The sequence below is a fragment of the Ornithodoros turicata genome, chromosome 7 (genome assembly GCF_037126465.1).
Source record: "Ornithodoros turicata isolate Travis chromosome 7, ASM3712646v1, whole genome shotgun sequence".
Lineage (NCBI taxonomy): Eukaryota > Metazoa > Arthropoda > Arachnida > Ixodida > Argasidae > Ornithodoros > Ornithodoros turicata.
In genome coordinates this window covers 43,380,389-43,395,441 of record NC_088207.1, presented here as the reverse complement: position 1 = coordinate 43,395,441, position 15,053 = coordinate 43,380,389, and the positions used below count along the sequence as shown (strand labels likewise).

The 15,053-nt window shown below is 45.4% G+C and overlaps 1 protein-coding gene across 7 annotated transcripts in view; it reads left to right on the top strand.

Moving 5' to 3' along the window:
- LOC135401169 (S1 RNA-binding domain-containing protein 1-like) overlaps positions 1–15,053 on the top strand; it is a 209,641-nt gene that overhangs the window by 130,741 nt on the left and 63,847 nt on the right. The window lies entirely within an intron of this gene.

Below are 15,053 nucleotides of genomic sequence, written 5' to 3'. Positions count from 1 at the left end.
TGGCGCCACTCATGAGGCTCTCTCCCCAAAGAAGGCTCTCCGGTTAGAAATACATGAGAACACGTGCATTTGCGTTACGTTAAAAGCACCGTTGCTGAAATTTTTCTCGTACATCAAACTATTCCATCGTGAACATGTGTAAAATGATTAAATTGTGATTTTCATAGCGATAAAAATATTCTCGTCGTAACTCTGAAGATGTACATGTATCTCCGCATCGTTACAAACGCCTCTTTCTGCCCTCAAGAGTAATGACAGAGTATGGGATCATCGCACTGTGTACGTCCCTGCACGAAAATGAGAGGAAGCGGAAAAGAGAGACAGAGAGAGAAAAAAAAAAAAACGAAAGGAAAACAACAACAACAACAAATAAATCATGACTATGGCCTGGGGTGATTCACCGCATGAGAGCAGTACTCTACCCCATTACACGAGAAACATGAGATGTGAAATATGAAAATTAAGTTATATGCAAGTACAACTCTTGAACTCCCGTCCTCTGGTTGCGCAACGCTACGTCACACAAAAGGAAGAAGCACGTGAAAGAAGCGCCAATGGTCCTTGAGATGCAGGGGAGGACCCTACAGCGTCTGGAGCAACGAAAGGAAAAGCATATCGCACATGTATTCAAAACAACCAGTTCTTAAACTACATTATAAATTAACGGGGCTAAACAAAATCGGTACTGTACAAACTTGTTCACGAACGTTCTCCGATATCACCTCGATATGTTTTATTGTGCCACCTGTGTTACTTCTAGCCTAAAAGGAGAGGTCTATGTGCATTGTAGTTGACTGTCTCTCATGTACTTCCCTCACGCTTTAGCCCTTGTCAGTAACAGCCAGGGTATTACTTCCTTAATATGCTGCATCTTTCTATAGCCCTTTCCTCGCAGTGGAACGACACCAGTGTAGCGACACAAGTAGGTCTTCCTTTCTCCCTTGCTTTCCCTCATTCCGTAACGTGTGACGTCATAAGCGTTTTTATTCAGATTTTCTTTCTTTTTTTGTGTGCTAGTATTGAAACACCTATTCATTTAACCGGGAATCATTCCCATCAAAATGTTTCGTTACAGAATTAGACGTCGGTTCATCAAACATTAGTCATTGAGCTGAGATGATGTGTAGGAAAAAAAAAAAGAAAAAAAGAATATGTTTGGCTACTACCGCCGAGGAGTCGTCTACTCCTAATCATTCATGTATGTTTTCTTGCACAAAGTTAAGCAATGTTACCTGACGTCGATGGCAGATTAGTTAAAAGAATATATTTGCACAACGTGTACGCACCATGAATGTTAACGTGAAGGAAATTACGCGCGGCCTGTAAAGGCCACTTCACTGCTCTATATCTCTATATGTGGCGGAGCTCGCTTACACTCGAAATGTTCATCAGGAGCGCAGAGCCACATAACACATATAGAGCGCAACAGATTACATATTTGTGGAAGTGTGGCGTGGTAGTACACAGTGAAACACATTTATGTGCAGCATTAATTTCATTAGGTTGCATACCAGGGCCATATGTCATTTTGGAACGGCGTCTATCGTTGAGCCCCTTCTGCTCCCTCACCGGTAAAACGCGTTCATTAAAGGGCTGTGTTGTGTAACTATATTGCTGAAATGTGCAGTACAGACCCTTCACAAGTACTACACTTAGAAGTAGTAGCCATTACAAGTAGCCTCTTCGGTGTTCCTTTCCTTGTTTACACTTCATTCCAAGACAACTACGCATAGGGGTAGGTCACGTCAAGACCCAAAAAGACGTACGATTACACTTTTCCGGAAAGCGGGAAACGACATTGTTCTGAATGATGGTTAGTCTGCAGCACGTTATTGGGTGAAGTTCCATTTTGAAACTTTAACAGCTTTGAATTGTGTTATACGTAGAAAGACGTATGGTTTATAAATTAGACTCGTTCTTGTTACGTAACTTAAAAATGTTATCGCCGTCTGTACCTAAACCGCGCACTCCTTTCTGTCGGGGTTGGATCGTCAATATTGCACATAACCAAGCCCTTCGCGTAAGGTCTCTCGATATCGCTCGAAAATCCCGGTGCAGACTATCGGAAAGCAGCTACTCACATTTTCAAAAGAAGCTGGCGCAGGGCACCTCCCTAGCTCCTCCGTGTTGACACCTTTGCAGACGACAGATGTCTTCTGCTTGCTTCACCTCGTTCCCGAGGTCCACTACGTTCAGGAGCCGTTGAGGCGACGGCCACGAGCACGTTCGGGATGCTGGAGCGACGAGACGACTTCTGAGGGGTCATGGACGTCGAACGGTCACGTCAAAATTGAATTCTCCTGGGAAGCCGCACAGATGACTCCGGGAGGCCGAGGTCCCGTAACCGTATCCCTTTTTCTCCTTGCCTTTACGTGTATGTGGCTTGCTACTTTTCTCCTCTTTACCCTCAATCTCATGGCGAGAAGGTAGGGCCCCCGTTTATTTTTCAGTTTGAGGTTTTGACTGCGACTCCCTTCCCCCGTCGGATGGGGAAACATTGCGTCATCAGATCGTTGCTCTTATTGGTGCGGGTGGCCGGGAGGCGGTGCTTCACTGGCCGAGTTCAAAGGGTAAGAAGGGAGGCGGGAAGGGGATTTTGAGGGGAATGAGGATGAGACTGGAAGGGGGAGTGCGGAAGAAGGAGGGATATTGTGATCCCTCCTCTGCCTTGTGGCGCTTGTCGTATTTTAGCGAGGCTAACGGGGGCTCATCTCTCGGCTCTCCTTTGAGCTTTACAAGTTGTCAATTCGATTGCCGCCATGACGTGCTCCGGAAGAGGGCTGTTTGTTCCAGCACGTCGAGTGCGACGAGTGAAGCGGACAAGGGCGCTGTTGATATCGGATCTAGTCATCGTGTCCTCTCCTGTTTCTTTACCATGTTACCTACACATCGCCTACACATGACGGAGCATATGCTCTGCGAGCAACTTAAAGACAACGACAGTAAAACCGTTTAGATGTACGTGCATTTGTAGACCGTCAGCGTGCCTAGAGAATTTGCGCGCTTTCTCCCGAAGAAACGCTTTGTGTTGCTACCGTTTGCCATCCCTCGAAGAGAAACTAAAATAGTGAGCGAAAAGAATGCAATTTTATTATTTGTAATTTTGAATATTTTTCTTAAGCGCGAAGGAGAAGTAAAATGAATGATGAGCTATATTTATGTAACTACCGAATTTCGTAAAGACTATCCAATTATGGGGACAACTCGCCTGTCCCGGGACGCTACAGAGAATCACCCATCCCGTCGCACCGAACGTACGTACAATATATATAGGTTCGGACGTACGTGCCACATATACGCTATGGAAATACGAGTATGCTCCATGGAATTCGGTACCACGACCGTCTTTCCTAGCACTCTTCCTGGTTCAAATTTGACAACATTCGTGACAACATTTGACCGACATTCGTCGGTCGCTAACGCGTCCATAGCTTTTAAACGAGTTCTTCTGCTCATTCGAAGACACTTCGAACAGTGCTGAAATGTTTGCACGTTAGTGCTCCTTTAAGGAAATTCCTCAAGGAAATCGTAAAATTACCCAAGCAGCACACCATCTTGGCCCAATATTGACCCAATATTGGCAATGCCGGCTTAATATTGGATCAATATTGCCAATATTGGACTGGGTATGCTGCTTGGGTATGTACTAAAGCACCGAGAGATGTACGGCTAGCAAATTCTTTCTTGGAGACGCTCCTACGGTACAAGTACTCATAATTTTAGCCGTATTAGACGTGGTCCTCCTCCTCAGCATCTCTTCTCTGTCCCACCACCACGAGGAAAATATCCAAACAGGTAACGCGCTCGAGAGGGTTGTATCACAAAGCAAAAGCCGGCGAAGCGCGCCTCGACCATTATGAATATATATATCCGAGTTAATCTGCGTGAACTTCACACAGTGTATGCCTTATGAATTTTCGCTCCTCATTATCATTCATCGTAATTCCGCAGAAAGAACAGGTGCGTCGCTGTGGATATTCATCAACTCTCTCGGAAAACTTTTCGGCACCTCCTATGTGGCACTGTTCTCTCAGCGTTCCTTTTGTGCTTTCAGGTGGTGCCAGGGAGACTACGTCCGCTTCTGCAGTTTCAGCGCGAAATCTCGTTGCGTCAGCAACAAATTGGATACGATGCAAATGAGGCCATTGTTATAAATCTGCTGAGCGGTTCCTAAATAGTGGTTCTGCCTCATTTTCTCTCGAGCTCCATGCGTACATAATATTCTGTAATTCTGCGAACCCTAAGTCCTTCTATACGAGCTAGTTCTTGCGTTCTCCACTTGAGGGCGGAAGGTGATAGCCCGTTGCCCCTTTCTTGATTTCCGAAGTTCTCTTCGGGTTGAAGGTGTGTTATTCAGAGGTGGCAGCTTATTTTAATGGCAGGTTGCTAGCGCGGTTCCATCTGGTGCATATTTTATCGATGTCTGGTCGAAGCTCGATAGGAGGAAGACGTGCTTTGGTAGAAGACTTTGTACGAGGGCATGAATTATGAACCGAGTTTAATTAGTGTGTGGAAAAATTTTGTTGACGTTTGTACAGTGAATACGTGAAGAGTTTGGTTGCAAGTGATGTGGGATTACTCTCGTGAAGTGTTAATCTCTTGTGGAAGGCTGTGGAAGGGATTTATATGCACAGTAGCGCGACCGTTCTCCGTTACTTTTCTTTCATCGAGTCATTGTTCTGATTGAATTGTCATAATGGTTTAAGAAGAATTAGCTGTTCATAACAAAGTGCCACGCACAACCATATTGCCCGCCGAATAGAGTGATATCAGTGAGCAGGTAAATTTTGGACTTCAATCCTTTAACCGTTAAATGTTGGTGAATATTGTTTTGAGCGATATTCCGCAACTCAAAGCTGGCTGCGTCGTTGGACATTCTGCCAGACGCGTTCAGATGCGGATTCTCTCTACCGTGTATTCACACGAACGGAAGATTCTAGTGGAAGGAAAAGCAAAAACCTGCTCACGGAGCCGAAGTTCCGCCTCGTGTTATGTGGAGCACTCACACAGTACCAGAATATCGGGAGTGGCATACGTGCGCACTTACAGCAGACGACACTTAGCAGATGACGCCGTCAGCGTCTTTTCCTGTCGTCTGCTACGGAATAGCTTGTGGCTGTGTCGCAGGGTATTCCCGACGTTGAGCTTCCCACACACCTCCTTCCTTGTAACTTCTTCCTTCACCTCTTCTTCTTTTTGTTCTCTCTCCACAACTGTTTCTCACGAACCAACACGGCTGTCAATATTGATGGACCCTATCACGTTATCGCTTTAATATTTTTGTCTTACCCAAAACAACGTTGTCCCGCGCATCTATTCAAAGGTCTCATTTAATTAACCATTTCAGACGACGTTTTTTACGATAGTGGTACACAAAAACATTGCCACAGAAAAAAAAGCCTTCAGCGCTTAATCAGATAGTTTGACTATAGGAACAGAGCTTTATAATGAGCATAAGCCATTTACTTGTCGCTCGGGGGCGGCCTGTATTCATTGCCCTGAGACTATAATCCGTGACGTCGCGCATGTCATTGTGACAGTTGGTTCGCGAGTATCGAGAGAAACACCTTCATCATGAAGTGTATAGCGGGGTCACTGAGGCTTCATCTCCGTGCGAGGGAAAGGCTATATGCCACCCAGCTGCGCGAGCAGGAGATACATCGGTCACGGGGGGGAGTCACGCTTCAAAGACTTCAGTCTCCACACGTCTCCTCAATAAGCGAAACACGAATGGGGGCTTGCAAGCACCCAACTTCGTGGTTGCCGAAGCTGCCTCGTCATGAGTTTGTGGAAGCGGTAGTATGCATCACTCCCAAGTGCTGGAAACACATGCTCACGGATTCATGAAAAGGTGTGTCGTGAAAAGTAGTGAAAAAAAATGTTGAGGGTTCAATAATTTGTCATTTCATTTTGACCAGCGCGCAAAAAAGTCACCGAAAGAAGAACATACGAGTCTGACCAGCAGCTCTCAATGAACACTGTGCTCCTCGTGATTGGATTTTGTACAATAGCTATACGTTATAGATTTATGCTTCCTTTGGTTTGTTCAACAACAAGCCCTGAAAAGATTGACAAAATTAAACAGACAATGTGTCGAAGAAATCTTCTTGGGATCCACGTACGTCTAACGTCATGCTTTCTCAGACCACACTTGTATCATCCTGTGAATGTATAATTTCCCTAGAACAGAATGTAGTAGTCTCCAGGCCCTATAGTCGCCAGTTCTACTAAGCCCCAGTGGCGTTTAACCCATTTTTCTTCTATATGTTATTGGAATCAGTTGGCTGTCCAACGCTGGATATCCCCAGGTGACCAATGATGTTCGCTGTCAAACGCCGAAAGAAATGGCATACATTGCTGACTGTGGTGAATGTTGTCTAGAGGTCATGTACTCTGAAGTCTTCCGACATATCCTCAAGTGCAACGGTGCCTATATGTCAGATTGCACTTCATGCGTTGAATTGCGGCAACAGTACGAATCGTATAGTGTACAACACGACCTCTGGCACCGACATAAACGCATAAAAAACAAAGACAACTTTATTTTGACTTTGGAGAGTGGGGAGGTTCATCGCCAGAGGCGATACTCTACCCCATTGCTGGTGGGGATGTGGGGAATAAAATAACGAGCCCCTTCACAATAACGAACGAAGTCCGATGGTGTCCAGAAATGTCAAAAGAGCTTTGAGCGCAGATCTTTGCTGGGCTGGATTGGGCCAGGGACCAAGCAGTTTCGATAGGGAGAAGGGGCGAGAGTCCAGCGTTCGTGGGAAGAACGTAGGAAGTGCCGAGCCGTTTCACGTTCACGTAGAACCTCAATCGAGAGTTCACACATGAAAAGCAAGACTTGGAACATGCGGGGGGAAACTAGGCACGTACAAAAATGAAACACATTCCAACATGCATCTGGCCATCACCTCCATTGGGTTACAGAAGGTCACCGGTCAATGTACGACATATGCACTGGACGCAATTCCTCTGTCTGTTTTCTATTCGTGCTCGCACACGGTTGGAACAGGCAATCTGCACTACATACTGTTCTTCAGAGAACAAGCCTAACGAGGAAATGTCGTGACCGGAAGAGCGATGACTTGCTCTTTCTGGTTAACTAAGCGAGGGCAGGACAAATCGTTTCGAGTGGTCACGCAGACCCACTTCATTACGTATTAATTAGTAATCGAACGGAGAAAGACTGACTGACCACGCGACCGTAAGCAAATTATTGACAAAACCGTTGTGGAACGAGGGCCTAGCCGTGAGACTTTGTAAGTCGCTTGCAAAGTAACCGCGTACCATTAGTTTTATAGGCAGTAAGTGTATTGATTTACGCACCCTGTGCTTACAAATCGCTATGGGACGAAGCGCATATACAGTGCTCCGTTCGTTTCTAACAGCTTGTCCATCAGGGACTCTTTTCTTATTAAAGCGATAGATTTATGGGACTCAACAACGTCGACAGTCCTGTATGTCCGTCCGCAGCAGTTGTGGGGAGAAGAAAAAGAACAAGAACAAGAGAGAGAAGAGGAGAAGGAACATGAAAGAACTGATGTTCTGAGGCTGGAACAACATAGAAGGGACAAATACGTACAAAGCCTCAATTTGCCTAAGAAATTAACGATGAAGGAAGACGGAAGGAGAAGGAAGACGTGGCTGGAAGATCGGGATAGGCAGATGGCCCTATAAATGTATACTGAATTTAAACAACAATAACTTTATTTTTAAGATGATGAATGTGGAGTTTCGTCGCCAGGGGCGACCCCATTGCTGATGGTGGATTGGGGAATGAAACAATGAGCCCTTTCACAATGGGTTCAAAGTTCTATGGTGTCCAAAAATGTCAAAAGAGCTTTAAGGACAGTCTTGCTGGGCTGGATTTTCCCAGCGACCAAGCCATTTTGAGAAAAAAAAAGGGGGGGGGGGGGGCGAGATTCCAGCTGATTAAGAGACCCGGAGAGTGCGGTTTGGGAAGGTCGGTGGTGCGGGCAATGAAGAAGAATGTGCTCTAGATCCTCTAGAGCAAAGCAGTGACAGCATCTTGGAATGTCAGCTTGTCTCAAGCAGTAACACCATTGAGCTGTAAAAGCCACATCGAGTGGCATTGGATGAATTAATGCAACGTCTTGACGAGAGGTGTTCCGTGGCATGCGGAAAGCGAGCGTTGGATCACGTTTGGCACATGCCACCCAAAAGATGCATCTAATCTTATTCTTATTTGTTTATTTACAGTACTTGCGCCTCTGAAAATAGATGTCAAGATAGACGGTTGTTGTTGTTCTTTTGTTCTTTTGTTCTTGTGTAGCTCTGATGGCATGTGGCCACGCTGTGTTTGGACCTAACTTACGATATCCATGGACCGATAATCACTGCATGAAATGCAACCAGTGGTTCTTACAAAGGCGGTTATTTCACTTTGGAACGTTGTACGCAGTAAGATGAACAGGTGCTTCGTAGCAGCCGTTCAGTGTGTTCGCCCATCTAAGCTTCAAACAACTCTCTTTTAGCAGACACACCGTCGTTTCACGTTCCACGGTTCTCGTGACAATTCGTTATTTTGCTGTTATGCTATCTATGCGCGCTATGATCTCGATATGAATCCGAATCGTTGCAGTGGATACCTGACACAGCCGAAAGTAGTCTGGCATCCGTGCTTGGACCCAGGGATCGGAACCGAAAGTGAACACGAACCGAAAACCGCTAAAAACCCGTATTTTTCGGTGAACCGGAACTGAACCGGACCAAAATATTTTTTTCTCGCGTTGAACAGAACCGGAACTGAATCCATATAAATTTAGGTGGTTACCGGTTCGCGAAACGGTTCAGACGTAATGTGCGTTGTGAGAGATAGGAACTACGATTTACACAGCGGATTGAGCCGCGTTGACAAACAAATTCGAAGCCGAAACTGAACAAAACAAAACCGCAACCCAAGTGCGCGCTGCACTTCCTCCACGTAGTTATTGCGTTCGTTCAGTTGCGCTAGTTTCGAAGTCGTCCTTTTGGCAGTTTTAGGCCTGCTTGCACGTGAGTTTTGTCGTCCAGCAACCCCAAGTTTTCATTTCGGGCTGTGAAAACAACGGCCAGTCCCTGAGCAGGATGTAACAGGTTGTATACGGTGAGTGAACATAGAGAGTACAATATATGCTACCGTAACAGCTGAAACCCAGATCTGTAACACGCAGTGTTGCTGTGGACCACTGCTGTGCCGATCGGCAACAACAACAAAAGTGCATTTGTGTTATTTGGGAATCGTAAAGATGGCAATCTGCTCAAAATTCACGTTCCGGAACCGGTTCGAACCGATATTTTGCGCTGCTGCGGAGCTGAATCCGAACAGAACCAATATGCCTGAGCACGAACCCGAACCGAACCGAAAAAAAAATAACGGTTCCGATCCCTGTTGGGAATACAAGTGAAACGACTCGGCATTATTATTATTTTTTTTTTAGTGAACTGTGCTCGACCAGCTATACAGTTGAGAGACTTTCCTATTCCTATGAAATCTATAAAATCAGACGAGCCAGAAGGTTAGCTGTCGCTAGCGAAGAAATCAATAGCGGCAGGATACGTTGTCGCTAACTTGATACTCATCACGCTTGGCTGGGTTTATTGAAACGGGTCCTTCAATTCAATAACATAGAAGAAGCGAGGTCCCTATTTGCACTTTTGCAACTGAATCTCTTCCTTTTCTTTTTTTTTTTTTTTTACATACCCGGTTCCAAAAGCACACCGCGCGGGCCCGCATGGAATATGCGCGGTGTATATCTTTCGAAAGTTCAAGACGGCTTCGCGTTCTTGTCTTTGTTCTTCTCCTTGTAATTCTTAAGCTCACGTCATTTCTCGTCTTTTGCGAACAAATGTAATTCTTTTAAGAATAAAAAAAAGTAACGGTAAGTAACGGTAATGTAAAGGAACGAAAACAAAGACGGCCCTCCACTACATAACACGCTGAGGGCAAATCATACTTTTATCACTCCTGATTTGTGGAAAGCGGGACGCGTACGCCTTTTTGTGACCGTTAGCATAACCACATTAGTGCCCCCCCCCCCTACCTTTCTCTGTTTTTAGAGGGCACGACCACTTTCATTTTGGGAGTGCGACATCATGAAAGGATAGTGTTACATGCGGAAGAAGAAAAAAATCCGAGTAGCTGTGCGACCTTTGGTACTCGCAGCTGAAATACAGCGACAGCTGTGTCGCTACGTATTGTGGGCAGACTTTAACTTTCTCTTTAACTTCTAATCTTTCTCTGTGTTTGAGAGTTCTTAACCTATAATATGTTGATATTTCTAAATTATCTCTTACAAATGAATTGCAACTTGAACCGTGTTCAGATGTTTAGGAATCTTTACAATCTTTTCTGAACGAGTTCGCATTGCAAGTACACAAGACAAGAACATTCACTAAGAACCTTTCTCGGCAGAGCCATGGCGAAAGGCCTGGCGTCTTGTGCTTTCCACTCTCGCCACCTGCGTCACCACACCTCACGTGACACCCAACGTCACGTCGCGTCGCGTCGTATCACGCAGCGCACTTCTTCTGTGACTCGCCGCGTCGCGATTTTTGGGACTGTGGGACACACGACGCACGCGCGCCTGTTGCACGACGTTTGAGGGCGCTCCAAGCGTAATCTGCAGTGCCGATTGTGGACGTGTAGCCGGAGGTTTTTCCGTACACAGGCATGGAACACACTCTAGAAAAACAGCTTCACCGAGTAGCACGGTCGTAGACAACCATCATCCCGAATGACAACGTTCTCTCCCTTTATTTGCTGAAAACCGGGAGGGGGGGGGGGGCGTACTCCATTTTCGTGACAATTATGAACAGCATAATGCCACAAAAATGGGGTAGGCCTCCCGTTTTCAGCATATCAGGAGAAAGAACGATGTCACTCAGGATGGTGGTTGGCTACGCGCGTGCAATGCGGTGAAGCTCTGTTTTTAGAATGCGCCTACACTGCGGCTGTGGAAAATCGTGGCGCCATGATTTCCACAAAAGATATGACGTTCACGGTACAGCGTGAAGGCAGGCAACACGCCGGACACGACAGTCTATATAGTCGTGTTTTAAGAAGGAAAAGAAATGTAGTCCGTCAACTACATACGCCGTTGGAGATAAGGAGACGCAATAGCGCGAGAGGAGAAATACTGCAGCGCCTCCATGCGCCATCCATAAGGAAGCGCACTTTCTGCCGCAACGTATATAATATCATATGCGGCCAGTCCTAACAGCCAATACGGAAGCAGAGTAAAATATGATGGAGTGCATTATCTCGCGCAGGAGGGAGCGTGACCTCCCTGTGTCCAGCCATCCTATCTGCGGCGCAGTAATATTTTGAGGGCTGACGAACTAGATTTGTTTTCCTTGTGGAGTTGAACACGAGGCTACACGAGTTAAGGGCGCTCTGCACATGCATGAGGAATGAGTTGGTGCTGCGGTCACCGAGGGAAACTTTAGTGCAACAGGCCCATAGAGCTGTCGCTGTAAAAGTGCAGTGTACGAGAGCGGTGCATGGTTCTCGTTTAACTTTGCTCACATCTTGGAAGGGTAGCTAATAATGGTTGCACGTTACTCGAATTGATAACTATAAAAATATGGGCTCTTTTGTTCCGGGTTAGGTCGTCTCCTCACCTCCGCTTTTTCCCTTCTTCCTTTCCCCTTTTCATACCCTCTTAGACAAGGAGGGATTAAATGATAGACTCCATTCTGGAAGCAGAACTTCGCAGCATAACACGCTTCTAGCCGATAAATCCTCTCGAACGACAACGACTCTTGTTGACAACTAGAAGAGTTCTCCTTTTTGTGACACTCATGCTGTTATGTTAATTGTCACAAAAAGGCTTACTCCCCACCCTTCCGTTTCCCACCAATCACGAGCGATAACAGTATCGCTCTATGCAATGTTATCATGTGGCGAAATTCTCTTTACGAGTGCACTTTCCCTTCAATCGTGGTCACTAACATCCATGAAGCATTTGGGCTGTACACGAATTCAAAATAACAGCTCGTATTGAAAGATTCAATGTTCGAGCACGACTCCCTTTCTTGTCGCTTTCTGAAATTGATTTTTCTTTTAAAAAAACAGGAAGGCTTCCTTAGTAAGAAAAAAAAAAAAACGATATGGAGCAGCAGAAAAAAACTCGTAGTAAGTGCGTGGTGTTCATCAAAAGACGTCCCCCACAAGGGAAGATAAATCGCCGTTGCTGTTCGGCTGTTATTATGAACAAGGCGAAGCTAGTATAGCCTGGCTCACCTGCCATCTCATCCCTCAGAAGCCTGATTGAGGTCGGAAGGTAGTTTTGCCCCCATCCAACCATCTACTCCGTCGCTTCAATTGTTTGAAATGATTCTCTACAGTCTTCCCCTATGTCCTTACATTTTCCATCACACAGTTACGAAAGAAATTCGCTTCTCTGCAATTGTTTCGCTGCATAGCTTTTTTCTTTTTTTCGCGCGCAAAGAGAAAGATAAAAAAGAAGAAGCACTGTTTTACATAATTTGGAACATCTTTTTCTTCATTTTTAAAGGAGAATAGTGATGGAATTCCACGTGCCCCACTTTTGTGGAGTGATTTTATGCAACTCAGGTGGTATTCTTTTTCCTGGCGGGGAGTTGCTTTTAGTCATACTCAATTCGAACGGCACGCGTGATTAATGACGACGTTGATGCCCTGACAGCATTGCTGTACCTTTCTCCGAGCGCCAGGTCGTTTGTCATGCGCCACATCATTTTCTGACCCTCTGCTCCACTCGTGCCATAACCCTGTGTGATCAGAACGGTTTATAAGAGAACAAAAAGTGAAATCGATATATCCTTTCTCGTGAAATGCGAGACCAGAGAAAGGATATGAAAGAATTTTTCTGTAATTATTCACATTCTTGAGGGGAAGGGCCTCGAGCTGTAGACGAGGCTGAATGCTAGGCTCGTGAAATCGTCTCAGGATTAACCGAACAACTTACTGCTATAGACGACCCTCTGTTTACAAACATGCGACGTAACGAGAAGACCGGTTCGAGGTTATACCTTCCTGTGGTGGGCAAGAAACGGGGAAGAACGCGCCGGCTGATAGGCCGAAAAGGCTGATAAGTAGGGTTCCGCGTTTTAATGGAAAAACACCGAAAAACATACGCCGGGTAAATTTTCCCTCATTCGGTTTTAATCGAAAAACACCGCATACAGAGGGACATTCCAGGACATGACAGAGATAAATTGCTGTACATGCCCAGCATGTTGCTGATGCAGATGAGAAAACCATACAGAAATACGATGGTTGTGAAAAATGTCCGTCTACTTTTTTCGTTAGCCGCAAAACGCCACCGCAGCGAACAGCGCCATGTTGAATAAGCAGGTAAACACGCCAGGAAACACATATAGAAAAACGACGATTTCGTGAAAATCTATGAACATCGAAAAATATACGCCGAATCTGCCCAAAAATAAAAACCGAAAACACGGAACCTTACTAATAAGGTTGCTAGGTGCCCACCGGCACGCTTTGCGCGGTGGTGAAACGTAATCGATGTCGTCTATTGTTCATATGGGTTGCTGTTTAGTACAGCTCCCGTCACAGTTAACGATAACACTAGGGAAAAAAGTGGTATCCTTCCCGAGCGCGATTACAGCAAGCCTTGTGGCCATGAGGAAATCTTGATTGAACAAAACTATTCTGTTAGTTTAGCGCAATGATTTTGTTCACTTAAAATTCCCCCAGTGCGCCCGGGGCTGCTGGTATCACGTTCGGAAATAATACAGAATTTCTTCCCCAGTGTTATTATTAACTGTGACGGGAGTTGTACATACTGGTTTCCCTAGAAAATGCGCAGGTGTATGTTTAAGGATCCCATGCTCACGCTTCATGGTAGCATATACAGCGAGAGATAGCATAGTAAGGTAAGATAGCTAGCAAGATAAGATAGCATAGCCGCAGCATATGTCCTTGTGTGCTGCTACTACTACACCGTTGCTGGAAACTTCGCATATTTCCAAGTCTCTATCTGTACTAGGACGTGATCTAAACAAGCAGTTGCTTTCAGCAAGTGAATCACATAGGAAACGGAGACTTGTCGCATTTGTTTAAATTGTATAGCCAAAGTTAATAACGTTTCCAAAAATACCGTCTCTATTTCCACAACACGCAACTAGGAGGCGTTGGTTGCAGCTACCGACCAGACAAGTCTCCTCGTTTTTATGCTGGTTTTTATGAATGCTCGTTTCTTCCGTTTTATGCGTTTTATTCGTTATGCGTTTCATGCGTTATATTTGCTCGGTGTCATTTTGATGGGCATCCGCACGGAAAACGCATCGGCATTTCCTGATAGCTTCTCACGCCAGACGGTTTCAGCATAGCGCTCCTGTATGAAATATTCGAATATCAATATTTTGGAGCGGGGTTTACCGCACGAGCATGCACGCAGAATTTTTCAGGTCGATATATTTCGTCGAGATACCTGCTTTTATTTGTGCCCTCGGCTACTGTGCAAGTATTGCAACTGTTGAAGAAAAAAAAAAATTGTACGGTTCTGGCCATCGCCGGTGATTCTACCTATAGGTTATTACAGCACACTCAACTATGGCGCAAGAGGATATCGTGAGACCAACATAGAAAGCACTAACGCTTCGGTACAAGTGACTTATAGATTTATTTTTTGTGTCTGGCTCGATAGATGCGGTTGGGCGAAGCAATTTTATGGAAAATGGAGATGGACGCGAAATTCTGACGCTGGCGGTTGTGTAGCTTCTGCAGTTGCCAGTTTGCTTCAGTGATGAACATCCACGAATACTTTGGTGCTTTTGACCTACGTACTTTTCAGGACAAAGTCTCAGCTGGCGCAGAAAATGAGAAGGTGCTACATCAGGACTGCACTGCATAGAGTAGCAATGTGAAGCCCAGAAGGAACCATGTATCGCCACTTTGAAAACATTGATGCCTGAACGCATTGGGTAACGCGTTAATGAAGTCCAGCCGTCGTCTCAGCCTCATAGTCAATATCGTACTATAGTGTCGTTGCTAGTAGTAGCAGTACTACTTAGAGACATGGCATAGCCGTACAAACGGA